This window comes from Urocitellus parryii, chromosome 1 (assembly GCF_045843805.1).
Source record: "Urocitellus parryii isolate mUroPar1 chromosome 1, mUroPar1.hap1, whole genome shotgun sequence".
NCBI lineage: Eukaryota > Metazoa > Chordata > Mammalia > Rodentia > Sciuridae > Urocitellus > Urocitellus parryii.
In genome coordinates, this window is record NC_135531.1 from 122893000 (window position 1) to 122916316 (window position 23317).

The window sequence follows — 23317 nt, forward strand, 5'->3', positions numbered from 1 at the left end:
GTTTTCTGTATTTTTTTTTTAACAAACAAAGATTTTAAGAACTGAAAACTGTCAAGAGTCATTTTCCTAGGAGAGGGAGAGTCTTGGTGTTAAATCATACCAGCCACTGAGGAACAGCCAGGTAGGAAAGGGGTTAAGGAAGAGACTGGGGTGAAGGAGATAAAACAATCCACAGGGCAGAGGGAGAGAAAGCTGTTTGTCATACATTAAATAATTTGCCTAACTGTCTAAATGTGTTACATATTTTTAAATAAATAGGAACACAAGCAACCACCTCTCTTATCCAAGTCCCATAAGGTGCAAGCATTGCTCCACTTTTTAGGTGAGACCACTGGCCTAACTTCAGGTTATTTCTTTCCGGACATTGAATTCCTCTCAGGTTTGAACAAGATGGATGCCTGCCCATATCCCCACCACATCCATACACACCAGCAAAAAAAATCAAAGCTTTATTCCTCTTTCCTCTTCCAACGCATATGCTTACTAAGAGCCAAAGCAGACCAAAAAGAGAGAAAAGTGAAGGGTGGGGTAGGTTTGGACCTAGCTATTCAAGTCTAAAGACTTTCAGAGCATGTTCATTAAATTTGGCATTGAGGGATAATATCACAGGATCATAACATTCTTGGAAATTATCTAGGGTAATTCCTTTTTTAAAAAAACATGAGGACTGAAACCCAAAAATGTCAAATAATTTTGCACAAGTTACAGAGCTGGTTGGAGGATCCAGACATTCTTTTTTCCATCACAACAAGCTTCCTATCTATGGAAGTTATGGTTAAGGATGACCTTGAAATTATTGGTAAGTTAATTTAAAAAAAATTTTTTTTTTAGTTGTAGTTGACACAATACCTTTATTTTATTTATATGTGGCACTGAGGATTGAAACCAGGGCCTTACACATGCCAGGTGAGCACTCTACCGGTAGCCCCTGATCAGTTAATTTTTAAATCTACAAGTGACAGCTAGTATCCTAAGTAGTTCTCAGGCCTACAGAGTTTAATTTTAAATCAATCTCATGAAGAAGTTATTATTATTACAGCGGTTTTATATGTAGGGAAACTGTAGCAAACTTGAACAAATTTCTAAGATCATTCAGCTAGCCAAAACCAAGAGCTGTGATCCACTCCCAGGCAGTCTGGTCCAGAAACCCACATTTTCATCTGCTTAATTGACTCTCTTAAAAAAAATGTTGTTAAGGTTTATGTAAGCCTTGGAAGTTTTATAAGATTTTTGTATTTTAACTGCAATTTGCATTAATGATCAAAGTATTAATTTGCTAAATAGCTGATCTACAGATATACTTCTCCATTTTCAAAGTCTGAGGCTTAAAACTTACACTTTATTAGGATCAACTAGGAAGAAAACAAGTTAATGGAAGGAACCCATTAATGGAAGGAGGCTGCTTTCTTGAACAGACAAGTTCTAAAAATATTGCAATGAGAAAAGTCTGGCTGAGGAAAATTGGATACATACAGGAAAAAAAGTCAAATTGGAAAATATAGATTGGCTTAAGCAAGTTGTGGATGCTAGGCAGTTATAAATTGAGACATAAATCTTCTTAGGTTTGAGGTATACATATTGCTCAAGCCATAAACTGAAATTTCTTTTAATAAAGTCCATGTCACCATGAGGATTTAAATGTATACACAGTGGTACACAGACAGTACTCTGTGCCCATGTTGAACTAGCCTTTTATAATTTTCCCAAGTAAGGTTTCTAAATGGGCCAGTTTATCAGTGGTCAACCACAGCAATTCTTCTAGGCCTCTTTCTAGGCCTAATTCTTCTAGGCCTCTCTTGAATGGAAACAGCCCTGCCTAATCCACACCATTAAACGGTCAGGTGCCGGGATGTAAGATGTCTTTCTCTGGTTGATGTAAGGTTGCTGAGCACTTCTGTGAACTAACCTAATTTGCCACATACAGTAATGAGACTCAGTAAATGTAGATAGCTTCTTACAAGAATACAAGCAGACTTACCTGTTTTCTCACCTACAACCTCATGATATACTGCAATGAAAACAATTCTCAGAGAAAATTCTACAAGTTCCAATATTTCTTAGGTGGTGAGTACAAATATACATCTTTTTTTTCCTCACAAATGTGGGAAGCCCTGGCCCTCTGCCTTTTGGGGTACTTTGATTAGTACTTTGTTCAGTGACAATATTCTTCTTTTTTTTAATTAGAGCATAATAGTTACACATAGTGAAAGACCCTAGCCCAGTTAGTCCAGTTACCTAAGGCCAAGATATGAAATCAAGATACCGGGCTTGTCACAAACAGGCTCAGGCGCCAGATGTGCTTTCCATATAACCAGTTGAGAAAGGACAGAGCACCCACATCCTGAGGCATGAATGAATAAACAGGAACAGATAAGCAGGAACAGAAAGAATAGAATGCAGACCTGTGGTTTTTGGAATACAGACCTGTACCCCCTAGGTGGCCTATATGCTAGATTTAAACAAACCAATAAGAAACCTGTTGCTTCCCACACGCGCGAAACCTGCCCCAAACCCTATAAAAATCTCTGTATCCCCAAGCCCAGTGTGCCAGTTCACCAAAGCTCCGGCTGAGGTTCTGCTGGGCACCCGCAGGCGCCTGTGTCTCAATAAACCACCTCGTGCTTTTGCAGCCAGTGTTTCGTGTGATTCTCCTTGGACAGGGAAACGGGGGTCTTTCATAATCGGGGTGTTTTTCAATAGTAATTGAATTCATTCTGACAAATTCATACATGCATGGAATTTGATTTACTCAATTTCAGCCCTGGTTTCTTCTCTTTTCCCTTTTCTCCTCTCTCCCCCTATTTCCCTTCCTTTACTCCACTTATCTTCGCCTTCCTTCTCAGAATCACGTGCCCTTCACCTGACTAGAGAGGCATGGCAATAAGAATAGGACATAACTTGAGGAAGTGTCCACCTGGGATGCTAGATAGGTCTACAAGCTCACTGAAGCATTGTTCAGGAAAGGATTGATACTCGAGGTCCTTGCTTTCATCCTAAAAGGACAGAGGGGCTTTCTAGCCAAATGAATGTTTTGAACACTACTTGCTTCATCAATGAAAAAATATTTCTCTCCTGCAATTTAGTAATATTGGAATCATGGATAATGATTCTGATAGAGATCTAATAGAGGTCTCTGTATTTTGGATTCCTACAGGGGTACTTCAAGTATTAACAAGACACATGAGAATGTGTTATTAATTTACACAGCATACATTTATGATAGGTTCATACTGAAGTGTTTAACAATAAATCATAGATAATATAACCACATTGGAAAAATCAATGATCCAGGGTACCGCAATAGTTATATTCTTATGCCACGTGGTTCTGAAGACACTCTCCCTCTCTCTCTCTCCCTTCCTTCTGCTCCCCAGCCTTACCTGGTAAGGCTCAGAGCAGATTTGTGGCTTGCCTGACTCCATGCAAACATCATAAACACAGGAAGGTGGGAGGACTGCCAGTTTTCCATTTGCAAACAAAAGCCACCTGCATCTAAGGGAGCACTTAGCTATAACAGGAGACTTCTGGCTGTAAGACAAAGGCAAATCAAACAAAGGAGGGAAAGAGATACCTCTAAATTGTTCTCAGGAGATAGGGAGTTATTTCATCTATTCATTCATTCTACATAACATTTACTCTATTCTACTATATTCCAGGTCCTGTGCTAAGTGCTGGGATCCAGCAGAGAAAAAGATATGCAAGGTCTTAGTACAGAATTATAAATTTATGTACACACAAAGAACTGGATCTACTGATTACCAGCATAATTTGAGATTTGCTTGATAAGAAGAGGCAAAACTATGAAAAGATCTGGAAACTATTTCAGAAAAAGGAAATGAAATAAAGTCAATAATACTGAGTTCTAGAGTGTTTAAAGATGAGGTTAAAGAGATTAAAAAGGTCTCTGCTTTAAAGACCAGGGAAAGGCCCTGGGATATAAAGTAATAAGCAGGGGAGTGAGATGGTTTGACTGACTTTTCAGAAAGATGACTCCACCTGTTGTATGGAGGCTAGACAGTTGTAGTACTAGAGGAAAGAGACAGCCAGGACCTATTGTAGCATTTAGACAAAATATGGTAACACCTTGGAGCAGGGTGCTGGAAGTAAAGATGGATGTTGGGTGATGTATTTAGGATAAGGTTTGATGTAGAAATGAAAACACTTGCTGATGAGAGGGATGTGGAATGGGAGAGGAAAAGAAAAAATAAGGATGATATCTAAATATTTTATCCTACTTTTTCCTCTCCTAAACCTTTGAACAACTATTAAATTGTGGTGCTGGAGGCCAAACCTGGCTCAGATACAACCTTCTAAATTAATGTGTACCCTCCTGAAACAGACTCGTTTTGAAATTAAGGGCAACTTTCTCATAACTTGCTTTTTTGCATCCACTTATTTCCTCATACTGAGAGTAAAGACTAAAGGGCCGTCTGCTTCCACACCCTGATGGGTGGCAGAGAACCCGAGCCTGGCATGTTTTTGAGTGACACAGCCTAACTAAATTGGCATGTTTATTTCCTGCCATTTTGCCCCACTCTGTCTTCTCTTCTAAAACCTTTTCACATCCCTAATTCCCCTGAAGAACGGAGATTTGATACAGAAAACCTCTCCTCTAACTTCCTCAAAGCTGGCTTTGAATAAAAATTTTCCTTGTCGATTTGATTCCTAAATATTTGTGCCATACAATGATCCATAGAGCCATTCCCTCCAGTAAGAATCCAGGCCTTTGGATGCTTCCATTTAATCTCAATCACCTCTGACCTGGCTTCTAAAAAAAAATTCCAAACTACTCCCAATTTACCTTTTTTTGTAATGTGTCTCTCATGCGGGTCGTCATGCCATAGTAAAACCCTGATCATCATAGAGTGTTGCCTCTCTGCCTACAAGACAACATCCATTTTCTTGTAGTCTTATACAAGATCTGTCCCCTGTCCCTCTCTCCATTTCTGTCATCTTTTATCATGTGCTTCTCTCTCACCTCTCCTCTCTACATCTTTCACGAAGGCCATCTTGAGCTCTTTGGACTTCTCAGAACCTACCATGTTCTCCCTACATTGCTCTCTAACTTGGAAAGCCCTCCGAAGTATCTCATTCATCTGGAATGTTTTTCTGTTTGGGAGTCAAACGAGACGCCTCATACCCTGCCTTCTTCAGTCTCGCTTTAGCTGTCACCGTGACTTGTCTATATTGAGCATTGCATTGTACTTGTAAGGTTCTGTTCACATAACTTCTCCCTCCCTAGATTATAAACTCCTTGAGAGAAAGCCTCTGAAGTGCCCTTTTTGCATAGCCATGTGCTTTTCAAAAAGACTGGAACATATCAAATGACCAATAAATATTAATTGAACAATTAAATGAACACCCTCTATATTATTTCCATCAAGCAATCATTGAGCCTCTGCATAAATCTTGTAGCTAAATCTTGTAGCTACAAATTCAGTGCCTCTCATGCACTTCTTCCATTTATTTTTGTCCATTTCTCATTGCCCACTAACCTTGGTCCTCTTTGGTTCTCTAGTTTTTCACATATTTATTATATTCCACAATTAAAGGAGTCAAGGAATGATATAGGAACTTCTGCTTTGCTGATATTACACTCTAATGTGAAGCAGAAATGGAGAACGAGAAATAAACGAAGAAATTAAGAGTGGCAAGTTTTATGAGGAAGTTATACAGAAAAAAAAATTGATAAAGATAAAAGAGTTATTAAATTGGGCAGTCAGTGAATGCCTTTCTGAGGAGGTAACATTTAAATTGACAGTTGAGTGTCAATCAGTCTTGGGAAGATTTGGGGAAGAGGATTCCAGACTGAATGAATACTTATTTCTGAAACAGACTGAATTGGGAGCCCCTCTAAAATTGAGAGCAATTTCCTTATGGTGACAGTAGAGGCTGACAGGGTTACAACCCCCTGACCTGTGCCCTGTGCCTTCATTAGGGATGGATGGCAGGACCCCTAACCTATGGCACATCAATGATGCTGAGAATGGAGGCTGCCCTTCCTCTGGCCTCACACAGGCTAACTCAATCTGCAGATGCATATTTCCTGTATTTTGTCTCACTTTACTGCATCTTATCTTTTAAAGTCCTTCCTTGCCTGACAGCCTCCTCAGGTTATATCTTTGAAACAATGTTTCCTCTACCATCCTTCAAAGCTCGCTTTGAAGAAAACCTATTTTCCTACCAATTTAACTTTGAATATTTCTGGGGCAGGAGTGATGGAGCCTAGCTTCGTCCTCTGGCCAGGGAATCCCAAGCCAAGGAGAGAGTGGGAGAAGGTAGGCACAGAGGGGTGGGCAGAGCTGGATGACACAGAGTGCTGAAGGCATGATATGGAGTTTGGATATTAAGTACAATGGGATCCAACTGGAGGACTGTCATCAGGGTAGCGACATGACCTGAATTACACATAAAAAGGCACTTAAGCTACTGTGAAGAGATTGCGTTATAAGAAAGCAAAAAGTAGTAGTAATGGACAAAAGTGAAATTGAATGAATTCTGGTTATTTTTTGGAGGTGCATCCATATGAACAGAGGTGAAGAAATCTAGGAGGAGGCTTTCATATAGAAGAGTCATCTAACCGCAAAGCCAAATAGCCAGCTCTTCCTTACAAATTGCAATGCCATCTCCTACTGGCCCTGGTAGCCTTCCTTGACTAGATTTCCAAGACTATTCACTCCCTCAAACTGGGCAATGTTCTTCTGTTATGTAGCCATAACCACAGTAGCTCCTCTGGAAGCCACAGAATCCAGTCAATGCCTAGTAAACTATACTTGTGGTATTGATTTATTAAAGCTAAGAATAGGACTTCCCTTTTACCTATATTAAATTCTTCTCATTGAATTCACTCCATCTCCCAGGGGCGCTTTCTGCTTCCTTCCTCTTCTGATTTTTTTTCTTTCTCCTTCCCATCTATTCCCAAAGTTTCTATGTTTAAATTAACCATTGAATTCATTAAACAGCAGCAGGCCCACAGGGGCAGCAATGGTTCAAAGTAGGACTGCTATTCTGAAGACAGAGGAAAACCAGGCCATTTAGATTTACAAATTTAAAAACAGAAAGGGTTTACTTTGACCTGGCTCCTGATGAATTAGAGTATTTCTGCATTTTAAAAGTCCATTTGAATATCAATTCTCCTCTTTCATCTAGGGAGTCATCTTAAGGAAATCATGGATGTGCTAATGAGAGACATAATAAGCCTAGGAAATGAGAGTATGGGGAAAAAATGGGTTTGGAATTTGCTACAGACACTTTCCAATTATGAGCAGGTAGCTTTAATTTCTATGAGCACAGAAACATGGAAACTATCCTTAGACTGGCATGTCTGAGACCTATGTCACAGAGCAGCCTGCCAGATCTTGCTGTCACTCTTAGGCTTTGGCACTCCCAATAGTTGTCTGCCTCCCTACTAGACTCTGTCTGTATAGGAAAAAGATCTTTAAATACAACATGTCTCTGGCAGTTCTTCAGCAAGATCCTTCCACCTCTCTCTCTTCAACTTTACCATTCCTTTCCCTCACCCTATCCTCCCAACCGAGCAAAAAAACATCAGGCAAACTTAAAGCAGTTTGCCTTAAATAGAGCTCTGTCATTTAGCAAGCAAACCATTTTTTGTTGTTGTTGTTTCAAGCCAATGAGTTCTTATTGAATTATTAGAGATCCCACTTTCTAAATTTATCAGATTACCTATGGTTTTTCTCCATTAAAGCCAAGCCTACAGATAGTTGGGTAGTAAGATTTTGTACCCAATTCTATTTTCTAAAGTTCACTGACAACATTTTCAATCAGGCTTCTCCAGGTAAAGGAACGGATTTCATTTTAATCTTTTTAAATGCTACAGTTTTAGAAGATTAGGGGATATAAGGATGAGCATAAGTGATATTCTTAAAGGCAGAAAAAATTGTTTTAAGGCCTAGATATGATAAAGAAAAGGCTTAATCCAAGTGTTACATTAAAATACAGATAAAACACTATAAAAATATTTTTAATGAAATATTTGCTGTGATAATATCTCTGCAAGCCCCATTTTGCCAATAGTGGGGACTGCTTCAACTTAACTACTGTGCTGGACCAGAGTTTTTGAAGAATTTTCTACAGAAATTAGATGACCCAGTGAGTGTCTTTTAAATGAGTCTACCTGAATATCAGTTTCAAAAAAATGAAAACTATTTGTTATTTCAGATAAGCTGATATCTGCTTCCTATAATTTCAAGAAATAAGTGTGTCTATAGATATACAGGATTAAGACAATGCACTTCAGAAGATTTTTATCCCTTTACATAGAAACATTTAAAGGTCTTTTATAAAGTATTTTGCTTATTCAAAAACATAAAGAGGGCTGGGATTGTGGCTCAGTGGCAGAGTGCTTGCCTGGCATGTGTGAGGTACCCGGTTTTAGCCTCAGTACCACAAAACAAATAAAATAAAGGAATTCTGTCCATCTACAACTACCAAAAAAATTTTAAAAAGAATAGACAGTAATGCTGAGTATTTTCTATTTTTTTTTTGAGTGTGTATGTGCTTTTCATTAAGATAGAGCCTCTCCTAAATAGTCTATAGCAAAACATTACAATAATTTTTCAAGCTTTAATTTCTTTTCCAGAAATATTTTCTTCAGATAAAACTGATTTTGGGTAGCGAATCTCAGAATAAAAGGCCATAAACTTCATTAAGTGAAAAACATGAGCTGTCAAGTTTCTCTGCTAAACGTCTTTAGCCCTTTCTTAATGACCACATTGATGAAGTACACTTGGCACACAAATCGGTTGATGAAATGAAGGTCCTTAATGCAGAGTGCAAACAAGACTCACAGAGTAATTGCATAATAGAGGCCCAATAAAGATTTAACAAGCATCCAACAATCTAATACAACCACGAAACTCTGTCTGAAAAATAAATACAATATTTATTAATAACCTACAAATAGCCCATGGTGCAAATAGGGTAGAAATGGAATAGCTATAATAAAAAGAGACAATAATGAAAATGAGGAGAGATTTCCTCCTTCTTAAAGTATCATTTCCAAGTACTCCCAACAAATGAGGAAAAAAACAGTGTCGCCAATGCTTAAATTCTGGGAGCTTTATGTGAGTGCTCCTGATAATAAGTCTCTCACTTATGTGTTGTGCTTCTTTCCTCTGCTTCCACTCTGCCAAGGTAGGACCCTTACCTCCGTCTCACTGTGGACTTCCCAACGTGCTCCACTCCTCCCATCTGACATACATTCCCATAAGGTAGCCTCCCCTCCCTTCAAATGATTAATTGCAGACCTTTCTTACTTAGGGTTTGAGGGCTCTAGGGAAAATATCTTGGTCCATTGGCCTCATAATACCTGCCAGGATGGCAGGCAGTTATCAGATTTCGCTCAGGCAAAATCAACAATGAAACCTCTACTTTTCGTCTATGAGCAAAAATCCAAAGTGTCTTGTCGAATGCTTTAGATGTTCAGAAAGACTATTTAAGAAGAACGACCTCCTAGAAAGAAGTAGAGCTCTTTGGGATGAAAGCAGTTTCTACCAAGACAGGGGAAAGACGATGCTATTTATAAGAGAGGTGTGTGACAGCCAAGTTGCTCGCTCAAGTAGTGAAACAGGTCAGGGAAAAGTCATCCAGACTGACAGCCCTGACTGCAGGCTTCTCTTTTCAGTCTTTAGTCTTCTCTCTGTGGCTGACCACACATGCCCTCTCATCATCTCCCTGTCCATCTTCTCTCTCTCTTACACACACATACTACATAGAGTGCCATGAAAACATCAAACTTTTATAGAATGAGATGGTTCTGGCTACAAAACCTTAGGATGCATTATCTAGAATGTTAATGTCCATAAACTCATTGATTTTTCTTGTTTAGTTCTGCTCCTCTCTGATAGCTAAATAGAAATGAAATTGTCAAATCTGATACAACTAAGGACCTTAATGCCCCTTCCCCTCTATTACAGGGTCCCTATAATGCAATGTTGCTTACTGTTGAAACAGGGATAGAATATATATAAAGGCCAATTCTGAACCACCTATCCTTAACTTCTGGAACGTGTTAGGTATCTCCTCTCTGGTGAAGTTCTCTTATTGCCTCAGCTATTAGAAAATACAAGAAGAAATTCTGCCATCCCAAGCTTCACTTCATCTAAGGGAAGTGAATTTTCTATTGACTTCTCTGCATTCTATTATGTTACCATATTTTTATTGCCTTGATTTTTCTTGATAATTCAATTTAGAAGTAGATAGGGTACAAAGAAATAAATGCTAATAGAAACACATTTCGAAGTATTCTAAGGAACAGAGAAAAACCATATAAACTGCAAATAATCTTTTTTCCAATACTATTCTATTTCTCTAGTTACATATAAGAAAGGGAACTCAAAATTAAGAAGAAGCAAAGAAACTATACTTTCTCAGGAAAAAAACAAAGCAACTAAGTAAGCACAATTTAATTGTGAGAAAATAGAAAATAAAACAGTTCAGGGGGCATGCATATGTCACCACAGCGAGTATAGTTTGTTTGAAGTTAAGAATTTACTGAATGTTATCTAAAGGAAAGACTTGGTGAAGTCATTTGTTCCACAAAACAATATGTAGAGAGAACCAAATAACAACTATTATAACAACACTAGCAATAAAGATAACTAGCATTTAATCAGTAATATTCTGCCATGTAACTACACTACATATTTCCTAAAACAATTCTGTAAGGTAGGTATTGCTACTTTCATTTCACAAATTGTAAACTGAGACTCAGAGCAGTTAAGTAACTTGTTCAAAATTATAATCTAATAAATAGCATAGTAAGATTCAAGCCAACCTGTATTTTGAAAGCCTTTGATCTTCAATTAAACCAGTGATTTCCCACTAATCTAGATCAAGATTAGAAAATCAAATGCTCAGAAAGGCTAACCATCAGTAAAAATAGGAAAAGCAAGCTGGTTGCAAGGGCAATCAGCAACACAATTAGCACTGAAGAAAGGCTGTGGCAAACTGGAGAGCCCTTGCATCCCTTTTACAGAGGTTCAGCGCCACTCAGCTTTAAGTAGTTGCTACCATGATGCAATGTGGAATTATTATTATAGAAGCTTTCAATCATCCTGGAAATCCAGAAGTGCCTAGTTTTATGGAAACCATCCTGCTTTTAAATATTGGCATAAATGTGGCTTGCCAATCAAAACACATCATCAACCTGTGCACCATCTGGTCTAGACATGGTCTTAAAACATCAGTGTCAACCTTGCTTAGTTCTTATTGTTAGGCAGTCAAAATCTACTCAGCACCATGGGTGGGCAATGAATGGTCTTTGGATGGCTGGAGAGAAGTGTTAAATGCTTTTCAATTAGAACCAGTCTCAGACTTAAGCAGTAGAAGTAACTCAGTCAGAACAAGTGGTTCTTAGTGCGGCCCAAAATAGACAATGGCATGGTTCACACTGAATCCTGCTTGTGCGTTTCATAGATTTTTGCATGCATTCCTTCAGGGGCCATAGACTTCATTATACCATTTATAGGATCCAATTACTAGCCGTCTTCTGGATGCCATTTTCATCAGACTTACTGAGATGTGCCCTGTGCACTCTACCTTTTCATATTATCAGCTAACATTTCCATCCAAGTACTGGAAATGTCTCTAATTTTGTTCTGACACATCAAAGCCGACACAGCCAACTTTCATTTCTAAATTTCTGGTTGCAGAGAACCTTTGAAAATGAGCTCAACACTAGGCAAGTGCTCTTTCTGCTTCTCCGTAATATGGACACTTCCAATTCTCCTGAGACCCTAAATGGGTAGACTTAGAAATCCAACAAGAGTACCATCATAAGGAAGACGCTCTGCCAAGTTCCCTAATTTTAAATGCACACCTGTAGGGTAACTAAGAATCATGCTAACTTTGGACACAGGCATCAGTCATACAAAGTTATAGCTTGTTTATAATATAATGTTCCTGGCACTAAAGGTTTCTCCAAAATGCTCAAACTAGACTTCATATCTTCTATCTCTTTTTAAGATTATAGAAAAATAAAGATATACATTCATACTGTCATTAGAAGATTTCTTCCAGGTTTCTAGACTTTTAGCTGGATCTTATCTGGAATAGCTACCCTTAATTTTGTTTGTAAGTTGGGCCTACACTTTCACATATTCAAAAATCTACCACCCTTGGATCAAAAATATTTCAAAAATTTTGTATTGACCATGTACAGACTTACTTTGTTCTTATTATTCCCTAACAATATGGTATATAACTATTTGCATAACATTTACATTGTTTTAGATATTATAAGTGATCTAGAGATGATTTAAAGTATACAAAGTATACAAGAGGATGTGCATATACAAGTATTATGCTTTTTATATAAGGGACTTGAGCATCTGTGGATTTTGGTATCCACAGAGGTCTTAGAGCCAGTGCCCAGTGGATATGGTTGGACAACTGCATGGCTCAATGGAAACTACAGGGAGGCAGGCAAGACTGTCTGAGTTACTGGACAAACTCACATATGTGAACACTGGGTATATGGTAAGTCACCAAGATACTAAGCCATTCCCATAACACTTAAGATGGGGCCCCAAATTTCAGCATTTGTATTCTTACCTGCAAATCTTCTGCTCTTCATATTCAGATCCTTTTTTTTTTTTTTTTTTTTTTTTGGTGCAAGGCATCAGCTTTGCATACCTCTTGCTGAAAAACAAAATAAATGCCTCCCATTTATTTTTTTATGCTAGAATTTTTTTAAAAAATCCCTTTTTAAGTTTTTATATATTTAGTCTAACTCCAATTTATGCCTAATTTGAATAGCTGCATCTATTTTGGCTTATTTTAATTTATTAAAATATTGTCAGTGAAAATTTCCTTCTAGAAACCTGAGAACTTTTGAGATACCATATTCATGTCCTCCAAAATGTGGTCCATGGAGCTTTAAATGTCTTTAAAAAAAAAAAAAAGAAAAAATGTGGTTCACCTTCATGACTTAAGAATCATTAGAACTAAAAATGCCTTGTTATTTTGATTTTGATTGTCTATACTCTCCACATGCTTTTTTCTATGCAGAATATTGTTTCTATAGCACTTTATACCTGAAAATTTCCTACTGATATAAATCTGAATGGGATAGTATGGTGACATCCTGTTTCAGGGTGACCATACACTGAAGTTTTCACAAGGACAGCTCTGGTTTTCCTGTTGTCCTGGCATAACTGTCAAGTGTCCCTTTCTCACCCAGAGCTATTCCAGATTGATTCATTAAATGGTTATTATATGTCATGATTCTTTTCTTCAGAGTACTCTGTAAATTACAGGTTAATGGGAACAACTTAAATTAATTTGTTAATAATGTTCTCCTTGTAATAGAAGTGAGCCAGCAAAATTGTTTGAAACTGCTTGCTTTAGATATTGTTCATGTATTTCTCCATGGTCAGAAATCCACATGATAAATAGTCGCTTGAGTTTAGTTTCAAAATGTTTTCTTCTCTCTGAATAAATTTGATATCATTCTCTGCTTGTCAAATGAGACTATAAAAACTATGTGCAATTATTTTTTTTTTGCATTGGCTGCCAGGAAATAAAGCCTAACTTATTGTGAAATTAGTGCAATCTTTTTAAAAAAGTAACTGGAAACATCTATTCTCTCTGCATCCTTCAGACAGACCCTGTGTTCTTTGATCCAGAAATGCTTTGCCTTTGACTGTCATCCTTTTCATTTAGTCTTTTGGAAGTTGGTGAGGTATACATTTATATTAAGAATAAAATGCCCAATATACCAAAATTTCTCAGTAGCCTTCCCAGTTTTAATTGAGATAAAATAGGCAGTGGTAGAACTAGCACTGGCCTGTTGTTCTACTGAGGATGATTTTTTTTTAAGAGAGAGAGAGAGAGAGAGAGAGAGAGAGAGAGAGAGAGAGAGAGAGAGAGAGAGAGAGAGTTTTTTAATATTGATTTTTTAGTTTTCGGTGGACACAGCATCTTTATTTGTATGTGGTGCTGAGGATTGAACCCAGGGTCATGCGCATGCCAGGCGAGCGCGCTACCGCTTGAGCCACATCCCCAGCCCCTGAGGATGATGTTTTCTTGCTATAATTAGGAAGATAATACCATTCTCAAGCTGGAATCCTGTCTGTGAGTTATCCTAAACCCTCAATATTCATATTGCCCTTTCCCATCCATGTAAAAATCTGGAGGAAACAAAGAAAATTGTTATGTAAGAAGGCCTTGGAGTGGGATCCCCAGGTCAAACAACATGACCAATCCAGACTGTGAAGGATCGTGTGCACAACCTTGCCCACACCATCACCCAAGTGGTAAAAGAATCTAGAGTCTGCTATGTCAGGATGGAAAGCAGGAGAGGGAAAGGCCAACATTTCAGGTGCAAAACATAAAAACAGTTGAGGCTGGTTTCTGAAAATAGCTGAACTGGGATGCAGAAGGAGGACTTTGGGCCAAACTTGGAAGAGGTGAACATCATCAAAGACAGAGAACTAACTGAAACATAATCCCTCCTCTGAAAACAAAAACAAAAATAAAATGATCAGTAATAGCTACCTTTTTGAGTGCTTGCTATGCAAAAGACATTAGTGTTAGAAATTTCCATGGATTAAATAATTTATAATAGTTCATTAAATTTAAGCTTTTACCAGTTTAAGAAGCATTATCATATTGTGTACCACTAAGAAAGAAAGAAACATGCCATCAGTTATTCTACAATCCCTGTTGACTCTAATTTCAGAAATGTTGAAATTTTTAAAACTGTGCTTTTTATTTTTTTACCTGGGAAAGCAATTCTTACAACTCTATTATGGAAGTATGTGCTATCTGCTATCTTTGATTTACAAATGAGGAAACTAAATCTTCATCACTTTCTCAAGGTTAGAGAACTAATAAGTATAAAAGTCAGTATTCCAATTGAGGTGATCTAAGTTTAGAGTTGTGTGTTCTCTAGACTCATCCATGTTCCATTTCCCACAACATTGATATCAGCACCTTCAAAGGCAGTTCATTCCACTGTCAGTGCTTCAGCTTGGAATATCTCTTTTTATTGAACTGGATAATAATAAAATAATATCAGCATCAATAGCTACCATTTACATACCAGACAGGATGCCAGGTGCATTATAGTAGTCTAGAAGTAGTCTCCAAATGCTGGACAAGCAACCCATGTTAGACTGATTACACAAAAGTCCCACTTATGCTGGTTTTACTTTCCAGGTCCTTTACCATAAGTGAACTTCAGATTCTGTGGGTCTAAGTTTGGCTGATAAAATTTTTGGCCAGGCATGGTGGCACATGCCTGTAATACCAGCGCCTTAGGAGGCTGAGGCAGGAGGATGGTAAGTTCAAAGCCAGCCTCAACAACTTAGTGAGGCCTTAAGCAATTTAGTGAGACCCTGTTTCCACCCCCCACGCCCTCCCCCCCCCCCAAAAAAAAAAAAGATAAAATAGGGCTGGGGATGTGTCTCAGTGGTTAACTGACCCTGGATTCAATCCATGGAACCAACAATAAAATAAAATAAATCAGATATTTTGGGAGGCATTTGTAAGAAAATCTTACTTCAAAATCCTATAAATAGGTATAGGTATACAACTTTTTAAGCATATCTTTCCACTGGATCACAGACTCCTGACTCTAGTGGGCTTTCCCATTTCAAAATCCAAACACCACGTTTTCAAAACACGCAAATTGGCATTGTGTAGCAGTAGGTACCATTAAGTCTAACTGAGAAAATTATCAACTTTTAGGATCTGTATCTGGTCTGCTCGTTACTGCCGTGAGCATGGGGGAAGAGAGCACAGGTGTTTTAGTAGTTCCTCTGCGTATTTACACAGGGGCAGGAACCATTATTGCTCCACTATGGAGCTTGGCCTGGGGTTGGATGGAGAGAAGGGTGAGGTGGTACTAGGAAAGCACACTGCCACAGAGAATCTTCAGGAGGGTGTGTTTGTGCTGGAATTTTCCATCCCTGAGATTAGTTATTGCCACTCTGTTTCTGGTGCAATGAAATTCTCTGACCCAAGCCTTATTGGGAATGGCTTACGCAAAACACAGAACAAAGCCACTCTGGCAGCTGGCACCAGAGTTTTGTTTTCTTTTCAAACCTGGCACATTGAATCTTTATGCAGTATCCTCCCGTTTCACTCAGTTGTCACCATCCCAGGAAATGTAGCTGGCCTCTCTCAGACCCTCAGCTTCTGCAGCCTCAGAAGAAGAGACCCCAGCATGATGCCCATTTTCCCTTTGGAGCCATCCTAGCCTGACAGAGCATCACTCCAACTTAGCCACAGCCTATTTGTCATGGAGGGGAAGACATCCCTGTTAAGTTTATAAAGGTTTGCACTGGTAGAGAAGCTTTAGGAAACTGGTACCACTGAAAAGGCACCAGCACTACACAAGCTTTCTTTTAGGTAGTTGAATGTTAAGAAAGGTATCACAGCCAAAGAAAAGTGCTCACTTCTCTCCCCAAACACTTAGATAATGGCGATCCTTCTACACTCTTAACCAGTTTATAAAACTACACTGCCATATTCGTGAGGGTCCATAGTAGCAGACACTGAAGCAATTCTTGGACAAAGGATCTACACACATGTGAATAGAACCATCATATCTGTGACTATCACATTATTTACAGGCTAGACTGCTACTTAATATCTCAACAGTCACTTAAATTCCTCTCTTGCAGTTGAAAACTCTCAAGAGTTAAAAGACCTTTTGGGACTCTCCAAAGACATCCTCTAAAATGCTTCTGGCACAGTCTTTCAAGAACTGGTTTCATTTATGGCTCTTAAGCACTCCCAAAGCAAAACCTCAAGCAATTAATCATATTTCTCAGGCTATCCCAGAAGAGGTGCAAAATTGGATCACGATTTGGGAAACTAGTTTTCTCTGGCTCTATCCCCAGTTGACATCACAAATTCTTATTTTCAGACATAACTTCACAAGTGATCTACACACACTGGCTATTTTAAGATGTTCTCAGGAAACATCTCACCTGTGGTTCCAGAGAGTACCCTCTCAGGTAACGCTTGCTGTTTGCAATTTTCTTCATGTTCTCTGATTCCTTTCATTAAAATCTGTGCTGAATCAAATGCCAGGAGACATCTACCAGAAATGATGCCCTCTCACAGCTTTTCTTGCAGTCAGATGTGGGCTGGTCTGTTGGCTACATGAGCAGGTGTTCCTCTAAGGGATCTAATATGTTCCTGGTGCTTCCTGCTCTGCTTCCTTGTGTCATTATCAATCCCAATGTATTTGACAATCATTATAATATAAAACAAGCAGTCTTCTCTTTGCATGATTTAAATATGCATGAATTTTAGTTATTACAGTTAAACATTAAATAATACCAGGACCCAAACACAGCTGAAATTTCAGTTCCCACCATATATTTCCTGAGAAATGCCACAAAGTACAAACGCTGCTGCTAGATCATTAGCTCACACACAGACCTCAACTTTCCAAATCTAACACTGACTGGTCACTGCACATCTGCTATTCAGGTCACACACAGATACCAAAACATGTAGCTGTACTGCCTATTTGTTTCCCCAGTGATAAATCCACATGATGTTTTACAAAAATGATAATTGCAGAGGGAAATGATCAACAACAGTTGAGTTTGCAAACAAACAATGAAAAATGATAATGCTGGAAGCCAAATTTTGAATTGAAAATGAATAGAGTTATAGAAGAAACAATGGACCATACTATGATGGCAGTGCCAGTCTTCAAGAGACTGATGTGCAGCGAGAGACACTTAGCAAAGGTGCATTTATAGATGAAAAGAGGAAGATGTTCCAGAGATAACAGCAAAAACAAACAAACAAACAAACAAAAAACTTCAAATTAAAGGAAATCCTAGAAAGATTTTATGGTGCTAAAAGTGCATAGGACAAAATATTGGAAGTCAATCCATGTCTAGAAAGAAATGTGACAATTTGACAAGGCATGGAAAAGGTGCTTGATTTGGCAAGGTGACTATTCTTTGTAGTTGATCTAACTATTCAATCGATCAATGGAAAATGAACCCTAAGTCTATTTCAATCCTGATACTTTCCTTAAAAAAAGCCTTCAAGAATTGGGATACATTTTCAGCATGGAAATTATGAAATGAAATTTCCAAATCTAAATAATACTAAATCCAGACATAAAATATTGTTTAAATAATAAATAATTTTAAAGTGACTTGTTGAACTTTTTTGAATATAAATGGAACTTCTAGAATATTTATGGGCAGACAATGATTAGATTCATCCTCAAATGAGTGGTGAGAAGGTGCCAGCCTGTGTAGGAAAGTGCCCCTCACAGAATGGTCAGCAGAGACATTCCATAGCTCACTTACCCCAGGTCACTCTTTGATTCTGCTCAGGAGAGAGTGGTATAATCCTGCTACCTTCAAGTAACAAATCAGAGGAAGTACATCCCAATAAAAGTGTTATCTTCTCAATTAAAAACTTCCCAATGATTCATCAGTTTGAACTTTAGAAATTGCTATTGTTAAATAATAAAGGCATTATTTCATTGAGGTTTATAAATCAAGTAGGAGTAATATTGTGTTATTCCTTTGAAAGTTAAAGGCCAATCACTTTTACAATTTTCCTTGAAATTATGACTCTCACAAATACTTGTTTAATCAGCCTTAAAATAAATGTAAAATAAGGCTACATCATATAATACAAAATATCAGAGTTTTTGCTTTTATATGCATATTAATGTCAGAATTAACTTGGCAAGTTTATTAGTCATTATAAAGCCTTTCTGGGCATTAAGTGATTTAGTCATTCTACTCTATAAACAACTCAGTTCACAGGCCAAAATATATCATCATAATAGGTAAACATGCAGTGACATGAAAAATGACTTTGACATTGTATCTTTCCTAAAATTTCAAAATCACACTGATTTCTCTACATAAATGTTTAGACTGCTCTTGTTGACTAAGGCAATTGCAAAATAAATTTCCCAAATAAGATATATAATCACCCCAGATTACTTCTATTACGAATGTCTTGTAAGTACAAATAAACAAAAATGAAACAGAAACAGGTTATTTCTTGGCCTCCTCAGTATTACATACATTTTTATGTTAAAGAAGTACTTGAGCATCTATCGAAGCAATTTCATAGAGCATAACTCCCATTCATGAAGGCAGGAATTGAATTCAACTAGTGGATCAGTGGAAAGCTTACATCCAAATCACGATTCTTGCTAACGTCAGAGGAACACACACTGATCCTTCAAGAAATAATTTCAATACTAGAAAATCTGTGTATCTATCTCATATCTCTGACGGGTTTGAGGCCAATTACTTTAACGGACCTCACAGTAAATTCCCTGGAAGGTTTAGGTGGAGTGTCAAGGGGATGAGCAAGGTAGAAACAGCACAGGGGAGCAAAAAGAGCACCTTCCCATGGGCTTTGAGTTTAAGATACATGGATTCATTCCCAACTCTTCTCCAACTTACTAAATATCCTTGGGAAAGTTGCTTAGCCTTTCTGGACCTCACTTTCATTTCTGTGAAATGAAGGCCTTGAACTGGATAATCTCAGCAGTTTCTCTCTCTCTCTCTCTCTTTCTCTCTCTCTCTTTTAAGAATATTGGAATTTGTCAAGAAAAATCACTTACATTGTCATTTTCACAGCCAGATAAATTGTTCTAGAGCAGACAGGCAAGCAGCTCATCTGAGCTGCTTTAAACAAAAAGACAGCTCCAGCGTGGCTGAAGCATGCTGTGCAGGAAATTAGAAACTCTACTTTTGATGTAGTTGTTGCATAAACTTGGGCAATTCATCTTTCCTCTCCGAACTTTAGTTTCTTTTTTAGTCACAACAGTCTTGAAAAGATTAAGTGAAATAATATATGCAAAGGCATTTGGTGAAATATAAAGTGCTACACAAATGCAAGGTGTTTTATTATGTGCCTAAAGAGATATCACATCCATCAATAATCCTGCTAACACTCAGGCCATTTCACGTCTTGCCAACACCCAAATTCTCGCCTCCCTCACCCACATACCAGATGCAACTACAGTGACAACAGCACTCTGGATTTTGATTAAGGAAGAAAAATTTCCTGCCTTTACTATAGGAAATTTGTTCTTATCAACTTTGACACCTTAATCCTCTTTTATTATTTTAAGGATTTAAATATTTTACCAGTATCTGCTTTTGTCTGATGAATTTGTTTGCAAATGCCTGAGCAATTTAATTGACAATTCTTTTTAAGTAGTTAATGCATTATAAACCCATTATTTCTTGGCTTTTATGCTGAGTAATTTGACAGCGTTAACATTTTTGCTTTATTTTATGATAGGGTTTCACCTGCATAGTTATCATTGAGTTGCAGAATAATCCAGAAGTACTAGCAGGTCCTAAATAAAAGCACCATTCTAAATAATAAGCAAACCCACTATGAAAATGAACTTACATTCATGACTTTAGAGACTCATGACCTCCATAGTAGGCTCAATGCATAAAGCTTCAGATTGCATGATGAATTGAAAGCACAAATACAAAGCCAAGAAGCTACTGCTGCTGTCACAAACTTTAGCAAGAAGATAGTTGGCCTAGTGTCTGGAGATGGCCTTAAACATGTTTCTATTTCTTTCTCTTTTTAAACGAACAAGTAAAAAAAAAATTGTTACTATAGGATCAAAAATTCAACTAATGCTACTCTCAGTCATGTGTTTATTTTCCTGCTCCAAGGACGAAAAGGTGTAGTTACCTTAATTTCCTCTTTTTGTCTGGAATTCAGAGTCACTTCTAACTAGAGTGAATGAATGAAGCTTATTTGAAAGCTGCCTTTCAGTTCTGGATTTGAGGAAGCCCATCATTCAGGAGCATTCTCACATGCCTTTTGTAGCAGCTGACCAGTTATTGAGGTTAGTGTTTGCCAGGCATCTCTTAGGGCAGAAAATTGTTGGAACTTGCTGTCTTACAGTTACCTTCAGAAAACCCATCCTTTTGAGATCCAGTGCTTATGGTCTGCAGTAGTTGAAGACAAGAGGTGAAGAATCTTTTATATCTATAATGTACACTGGTGGCCGCTTGCTCATCCCATTTACTCCCATCCAAAGTGAAACCTACTTTTAATGCCTGTAACAGAAGTAAATATATTTGTGACCTATAAAGTTATATGGCTGAGTTGGGATCAGGTAATTATAGGTTTTTTACTTATTTATTTTTCTTTCTTTTTAACTCAAAACTTAAAAATTTCTTCCAAATCACAAATACAAATAACTTAGATGTTGTTTCGAGGGAGTTGTCTGGTATAAAATGTACTACGTACCAAGAATTTTTATAAATACATATGTTTATTTTTGTATTTTCTGACATCCCCACTAGAATATACGTTCCATGAGAGCAGAGGCTTTTTTTTTTAACCACAGTATTCCCAGTGTCTAAGCCACTTTCAACACAGAGAAAATATTCAATATTTGTTTAATGAATATATAAATATATGAGTGCCAATCAAGTCATTTTGAGACTCTTTTATTGTCAAGTAATAGCCAATTTAATTTTTCCCTTTTGTTTTTTAAATAATTTGTAATAGGGAAAATAATACAAAGATGAATAATATTTTTAGAAAGTTAATAATCTTTCTTGCATTGCTACTAAGAAAACCAATGGTAATATATTTTTCTATCCTTTTCTCCATGTTCACAAAAATATGCATAAATATATAGAGCTAGATTTCCTTCCTTTCTTCCTTTCTCCCTCCCTTTTTCTCTTTCTTTTTCTCTGCTTTTCTTCCCTTCCTCCTTCTCTTCTTATCATTTATTCTGAAGTTACTTATTTTCACTTACTGTCATAACATGGCTTTCCCTGCAGTTGAATAGAAATAGCTCTAAAGCTGGTCTTTCTTAGGAAAAAATTAAAAATATTTGAATGAATGTCATCTTTCTTCTTTTGATAGACATCCAAGTTGTGTCTCAACTGGTGTCACTACAAACAATGCTTATATAAATATCCTTGTAAATGAATATTTATGGTGAAATGGATTTAGGTCTGTTGAATACACTCCCAACACAGAATTTAAGGGTCAAAAATATTCACACTTAACAAATATGTACACATGTAATAAACTGTGGGTTTGTTTATTATGTGTGCTAAAAGTATTTTCATGAATTTATTACTTCACCTTTCACTTGGTGCTCTTGGTGGAGGCAGCTTGCTAGGAATCTCTTGACATTCTGTTTGTCTACCTAGCAGATGAACTGACTGCTTTTGCTCTGTATTCTCTTTTTAAGGATGATTGCAGAGAGAACAGCCATGGATAATAGAGACAGTGTCTCCTTTACAGTAAAGGGCAGGCATGTTGTTGTCCATTTCAAAATATTTGGCTTCCCTAAGATTAGGGTACCTCTGCAAACCCAGTGTATTTGCAAGACGTTACTGAACACTCTCCATTTCACTACATGGAAATTAAGAAACAGGCACAAGAAAATGCTACTATTATAGCTACAGCTACTGCTGTAATAAAGTCTCTGATCTAGAAGTCATATCTGCTGCCTGTATCTATGAAATTGTGACAGGCTAAATTGTTAGCTTACAAATAGATATAAAATCTTAGACACTTCATGGTTCCAGAAAACTCTATAAGAATAGTCTTACATACCTTTAAGGTTTCTGGGGATCATGTCCAATTTTCTTGATCTTATACTTTCAAGTTTAGTAAGTATTCTGACAAATTTTCTTATGATATTTTTATTTTTTATACTTAAATTTTCAATATAAATTACATTATATACTGTGGATGTTATAGTTCTACGGACCTTAGTTTTTTCCCCTTCTTCATGACAGCAACATCTATTAAGTAAACCATTCTTTAATCATCCAATTAAAAGTCAGTTGTTCTTTACTAACCTCCAGTATGCAATTGAATCAATGTTGGAATATTTTAGGTTTCACCGGTCTATTTATTTAGATCTTGTATAAACAGAATAGTGTTTATATTATTATTGTTTTAGTACAGGGGATTGAACCCAGGAAGGCTCTACCGCTGAGTTACATACCCCTCAACCCTTTATTTTTTATTTTTGAGATGGTTTCTCACTAAGTTGCCCAGGCGGGCCTCAAACTTGCAATTTCTCTGCCTGAGTCTCCAGAGTCACTGGGATTATAGGAATGCACCACCATGCCCAGCAGACAATGTTTTGTTATACTAATTTGGCACAAATTTTAACTTTTGTTAAAGTACAATCATCTTTCAGATCTTAAGATGTTTGGCTACTCTTAAACACTGTATTGTATAAATTGTTTGAAATAATTTTTACCTATTCCAAAAGAAACCCATTGGAATACTTAGTGAAATTATATGAAGCTATGTAATGCTTTTTGGAATGATTGCT

The 23317-nt window shown here is 37.3% G+C and overlaps 1 protein-coding gene across 7 annotated transcripts in view; it reads right to left on the minus strand.

Moving 5' to 3' along the window:
* The window catches only part of Kcnn2 (potassium calcium-activated channel subfamily N member 2), a 424434-nt gene that overhangs the window by 234453 nt on the left and 166664 nt on the right, over nt 1-23317 (minus strand). Inside the window, exon 1 of one of the 7 annotated variants that reach the window (XM_077796930.1) lies at nt 20912-21008. The exons of 5 other annotated variants lie outside the window; for them this stretch is intronic. The gene's annotated coding sequence lies outside the window, so the exon portion shown is untranslated. Of the gene's footprint in view, nt 1-12576; nt 12613-20911; nt 21009-23317 lie in introns of those variants that run through there. One more of the 7 variants, XM_077796934.1, reaches the window with a different exon arrangement.